General features: G+C 40.3%; 1 pseudogene; it reads left to right on the top strand.

Moving 5' to 3' along the window:
• The first annotated feature begins 702 nt into the window (after nucleotides 1–702).
• LOC148213778 (uncharacterized) lies at nucleotides 703–2,404 on the top strand (annotated as a pseudogene).
• The last annotated feature ends 3,881 nt before the right edge of the window (nucleotides 2,405–6,285 follow it).

Below are 6,285 nucleotides of genomic sequence, written 5' to 3' on the forward strand. Positions count from 1 at the left end.
TCAGTGAAGTTTCTAGAATTGTGGTTTTGAAGTTTGGCTACTGATTGTGCAAGCTATTGTCCAATTTCCTTCTTAAATATTGATTAAAAAAAGACAGCAATCCTGGAATGTAGATTACAATGATTTTACCATTGATTATCTTTCCTGCACAATCTGATTTTATAAAAAGTAACCAAGCATGATAATGTTAGATTATTAACTGACATTCTGGATGTACTGTATATTCATAAACATTGAAATCAACAATAGTAGTTGGAGGCAAAAAATGCCTTTGAAATGAAAGAAGAGATGTCTAGACCATCGCTGGCATTCAACCAAGGACAAATTCGACTGAACATGGGTTAGAGCCACTATCAAGGCTTACCTTGTGGCAGTAAGGGCAGTGAAGTGACAGTACTTCTCAGCCCTTATTGCATCTGTGTATTGCTGCCCTGCAGCCCTGTTTTGGGAGACTTGAGCCCTCTTGGGTAAAGGGGGCCTGGGAACCTTTTGCAGGGAAGTACAGAGGAATTTGCTCAGCATATGTTGGACAAAATCACTCGAATTTGCTTGCAGTTGGATGCTGGTCTTGTTACAGGTCTAGAGGGGATATCTAAGGGTGGAGTCTTGCCCAGTTATCTGGGAATGGTTTGAACCTGTTGGACCTGAGGAAGTTGATAGGGTCCTTAGGACAGTGAGCTGAACCAACTATTCTTTAGATCCATGCCCCTCCTGGCTTGTGAAAGTGGCCCGGGGGATGTCATGTAAGTGGGTTCTAGTGGTAGTTAATTCTTTTTTGAGTGAGGGGGTTGTTCCTTTACTTCTTAAGGAGGACTTGGTTCACCCCTTCCTCAAGAAGCCATCCAGTATCCAACCTACCCTTTTGGGGAAGGTGATTGAGAAGATGATTGTGCAGAGGACCTGTCAGACCCAGTCCAAGAATAACGATGAAACAATCCAGTCCAGTCCAGTTCCTTTATTTGCTTATGCCTTATAGACAGAATCTTGCCAAACTAAATCTAAATTACAGCAACTAGTGGATATACCCTGTTAGATTCTAGGGAGTGGCTATCCTGAACCTCTTTCACTTCCCATGCTCCCCCTGTGGACTGCATTTTCTCTTGTCTCCTTTCCCCACCTGGAATGCACCCCCTCCCTCCTGATAGCCTTGATCTCCCACATCACTTTCCTCCTCGTAGATACATTCCATCACAGGACCTTGCATGAATTGGATTATCTGGATCCTTTTCAGTGATGATTCAGGCCACAGTATGGGAAAGAAACAGCATTGGTCACACTTTTAGATGATGTGGACAGGATGGGGGTTGTGTGACCATCCTTGCCTGACTTGACCTTTTGGCAGCTTTTAAAACCATCAACCAGGGTGTCCTTCTGGATCAACTCAGAGGATTGAGGGTGGGTGGCACAGTGTTGTGCTGGGTCACCTCTATTCTTCATGGTTGATTCCAGTCGGTGTTGACTGGGGGGGGGGGGAGAAATCCCACCCTCGGCCATTATTGTATGGGATGCCACAGGGGTCAGTGCTCTTTCCTCTCCTATTTAATGTCTACATGAGGGTGCTAGGTGAGCTCATCCATTGCCATGGGGTGAGGTATCATCAGTACATTGATGATACCTGATTATGCATCACTGCCTCTAACAAATTAAGAGATGCTGTGAATGTCTTATCCTGGTGCCTGGAGGCTGTGAGGGTCTGGATGGGGAACAACAGGCTTCATCTGAACCCTGGTAAGACTGAGTGGCTTTAGCTTTTGGGGCCCTCCGGTTCTAGGACTATGCCATCTTTGGTGCTGGATCAGGATGCACTGCCCCAAACAGACCCTGTGCACAGTCTGGGGGTCCTCCTGAACTCACAGCTCCTGCTTCATGAGTGGGTGGCAGTCGTGACTAGGAGGGCTTTTGCACAACTTCATATTGTGCGCCAGTTACACCTATTCTCAGATCAAGGGCCCCTACTCACAGTCACTCATGCCCTAGTCACCTCATGGTTGGACTATTGTAATGTGCTCTACATGGGGCTGCCCTTAAAGAGTATCTGGAAACTTCAGCTGGTGCAAAATGCAGTGGTGTGGATAGTTATGTGTGTTTGTGGTAGAACACATGTTAAATCTCTGCTCTGTGGGCTGCATTGGTTACCAGTGTGTTTCTGGGTCCAATTCAAGGTGCTGTTTTTGACCTTTAAAGCCCTACATGGCATGGGCTGGGTTATTTGAGGGACTGCCTCTCCCCAATTACATCTTCCCATCCTACCAGATCCAGCAGAGTGGGCATACTATGGATTCCGTTGCCTAGGGAGTTACATTTGGCAGACCCTAAGTGGCGGGCCTTTTCTGCTATGGCGCCTTTGCTGTGGAATATCCTTCCCCCTGAGGTGAGGCTTGCACCATCACTTTTGACCTTCTGAAGATCCCTCAAGATCTGGTTGTGCCATCAGGCCTGGGGACCCCAAGGGACGGGTGGCTCCGTTGTTATTAACATCCCTTCACCCACCACTCCTTTCTTACTTTTGTTTTTATAGTTTTAATGGTTTTTAAATAATAATAAAGATAATAGTTTTATGTATTTATTAACTGTTTTAGCTTTGTTGTACACTGCCCAGAGTCACTTGTTTTGCAAGATGGAAGGCTATATAAATTTGACAAATAAATAAATAAAATAAATAAATATAGTGCAATGGAAATCTTTGAAAAACGTTTTACCTAAATTAATTTAATTAATTGGATAAAAATTTGGTATTTGCTTCCTTTGTTAGATTTACTGCAAATAGAATTATCTCTTCACTCTGGTTGTCCTGTGAAACTCATCAAGGATATCCTTTTTTCTTCTTATTTTTAATTTGATATTGAAACACTGGCCTACTTCACTGGACAAATGACATTTTGGAAAGTCACAGAGAAATAGGGCTATTAATTTTAAATCATCTTACTGCCCATCAAGCTATAAAACATTTGAGTTCAATCAGTTGGTCAATAAACTTTATTATGGTCCTTGTCCAATTCAGAAAAGAAAAGAAAAAGGGCAAATTCTAAGCAGGAAATAAAAATCACAATAAAACTAGATAATGATAAAACTGATGTAGCCATAGTACAACATACTTTACAAATAGTGAAGCAAAACGTAGCCACATTCAAAGAAATATGATATCAGTTGGACAATAACTGCAAATAGAATGAATCTGGGCAGCCTGGAAATTGACTAGATGGGGAGTTATTAGCTGTAACCGGGCATCTTTGTAATAAGGGCAATTAAAAAAAAAAAAAAGTTTGGGCTGTTCTGAATTTAGGAACCATAAATTGGCATAAATGCCATGCTGAATTTAAAAAGGGGAACAGTTACCCAGAGACACATCTTTACGTAGGGCAGACAGATTTGATTGGCTTTCCAGATCCATTGCATGCTGTTTAAGGGCTGATGTTGCCTGCTTATGTCCCATCATTAGATTGGCATCAGGTGGGAAACTGTCACATTTCAATTTGTCATGCAGTGTCCTCCTCCACGATGAAACAAAATCATCAGTTTGAAATCAGGGGAAGCCAAGCCCACAAAGGAAAAAAAATAGCATTAGCCCTTATGAAGGGATGCATGGCCAAATGTGAGTCACAGTTTTGGTCATGCCAGCCTCATGACATGTTAGGAGCCCATTGTAGAAACTGAAATATGTTCCTTACAAATTTAGACTGCACCTTCTCCAAGTGGGTGAATGAGCTATACAGTCCTAATTAGTCTCCATGCAGAAGTTGTGCCTGTTATCTAGCTGAAAATACTTCTAATGCAGCAAGGAGAAATAACACACCTCTGGAATAATGATTGCAGATCTGTTGCTGATTTCTGTTTTGAACAATGGACTCCATATATGTTCTGTGTTTACTGGTAGAATGAAACACTACATCTAATACTTGAAAACTTTATTGTTCAATTGGGTGTCTATTTAATTGCCAGGTATGATTTTTAGGGGCTAGCAAAAACTAAAACTTTATGTTTTGTATAATTAATCTTAAGCACTTCTGTGCTGCAATATATGGTTAAAGTTCACTTTAATGCCAGCCTCACTTTAGGCCAGTTGACATCTGAGGTGACACAGCATTATCTACACATAGGATTGCAATATCTCTGACTTTCAGTTCTGGAGGATGAGCTTAATTATTGATCCTGGCCACTACAGAACTGATATCCGAATTAAACACTAGTGGCATTAAGATACATCCTCCTAACTCTTCTGTCAATAAAAATTTCCAGTGATAATAGTCCTACATAAGTCATTTAAATTTTAAACTAGAATTCTCATAGAGTTTATATGTAAGCAGTAGCAGGCATGAATCTATCACATAATTCTTACATTTATGACATAACTTATACCTGGAAATAAGTTCAGAAATGAATCTGAAATCAACAAAAGCCATATATAATGCAAATCCTTGCCTAAAAGTATATTTTTTGACTAGAAGCTGCAAAATAAGACGTGGTCTAAAACTGAGGGCCCAACTCTGAAGCCTGCTTGCTCTTCAGCTATAAAGTTTCCTGATTTGACCCATTCTAAGAGTTTATATAAATGTTTACCATACAATTTGCTTATTATGCTGGGCCAATAATCAGCAAACAAATCCCAGTTGCCTTTTTTATAGATAGGGACTATCAAAGCTAAAACCCACTCCTTTGGAATCAATATCTTACTATCTACAAATGTGAATGGGGAGTCCAAAACAGAGTCCACTAGTCCAAATTAATCCAGTAGTGATAAAATTATTGCTTGGGGCTTTACCAGGCTTGAGATGTTTAACTTAGTAATAGTAAGTCTACTATTTCTGAGCCTGTTACTGTGGGAGCAAATTCACATTAAGCTCTAAGTCAAGATCAGCTGGTTCCTCCCAGTCTGATACTGATATAAGGAAAGAAGAACAAGAAGGTCTGGTGGTTAGGTGAGAGGTTATTGGATGCCAATCCAAAGATGAGCCAAAATGAATTGATGTCATGGTTTCCTGGGGGTCTGCCTGTTCTTGAACTGAAGTCAATGCTCATGTAGTACTACTTTTTCAGAAATAATAAACCATGGACAGTATCTGAGAGGTTTTCTCTGTATTTTTAAAAGCAACTAACCAATTCCTTCTTAGCCTCCTGGCACTCACAGTCAAACTAAGATTATATAAAACAGGGGTAATCCATAATATTTGCACTTTTGGGGGTGGGTGGGTAAGGGTAGTCCTGACTGGAGAAGCTGAGTCAGTTTTTGTAATTTGACAGAATAGCAACTCCAGACCCCCTTCAAATATGGCAGATCAGATTTGGGAGGCTGCCTAAGATGTTCAGTGTTTTGGTCACTCTCTCTCTTTGCTATGCTTTCCACTTCATGCCCTCTATCTATGTCTTTGTTAAGTATGAAGTTAAGTTACAAACAAGAGTCATCAATACAATTTAGTAATAGTATATTAGGAACTGATTGCTGTCAGGACAAATGTCAATATAAAATTCTAGTAGAAATAGACACAAACTTCTATTATAATCAATCAAGAAAGGCCTCACCCCTGCCCATTATTCAGCAGGAATGACTACTTGTGAACCTACTTGAGGAAGGATCCAAGATGGCAATAGAGAGACAGCTCTGCAAAGAGCTCTTGAATTTTTACTTTTTTTTTTTTTTTTTACTCATCAAACTATTCAATACAAATACACCTGAGTTGCTGAAAATTTGCAGCTTATGCAGCCCTTTGAAATTCCAGTTCTGTTTTTAGACTCCTGCCTCTGGATAGAACTGGTGGAATTTAGAATAGAGCAACATATCATTTGCTCCCAATCTTGCACTAAAGCTGCAGCAATGATTACATGTGCAGAGGGATACAGTGACAAAAAGTTACTTAAAAAATATCTCTACACATGCTGTTGACCTCAGAGCATAGGCAAATGAGTAGGATCTAAACATTTATCAAACAAGATTGTGTTGATGAATTCAACTCCACCTGTCTGTGAATATTGTTCCAAGGGCTTTAATTGAAAGGCCCTGATATCAAGGTTCACTGAAAGATGTAAACTTAACCTCCCACACAGTCTACCACATCTTTCGCTGGACATTGCAGCAAGCAGAGAAGTTTTGAACCTATCAATGTGGAGATCATGAGCTTCCCAAGTTTCCTAAGGAAAGAATATATCAAATTTAAAAATGTAATCAATAAATGTAATATCTTTTGACCTATTTCTCCTTCCCGCAATATGACTTCAAGATTGCAGCATCAAGGACTGTGAGTCAGTGTGCCTTTTGGAGATCATTGGAAGATCCAACAATCTGTAGTTTGC

The sequence above is a fragment of the Python bivittatus genome, unplaced genomic scaffold, assembly GCF_059951505.1.
Source record: "Python bivittatus isolate LINGU-HERP-01145 unplaced genomic scaffold, Pbiv_v1 ctg000850_np1212, whole genome shotgun sequence".
Lineage (NCBI taxonomy): Eukaryota > Metazoa > Chordata > Lepidosauria > Squamata > Pythonidae > Python > Python bivittatus.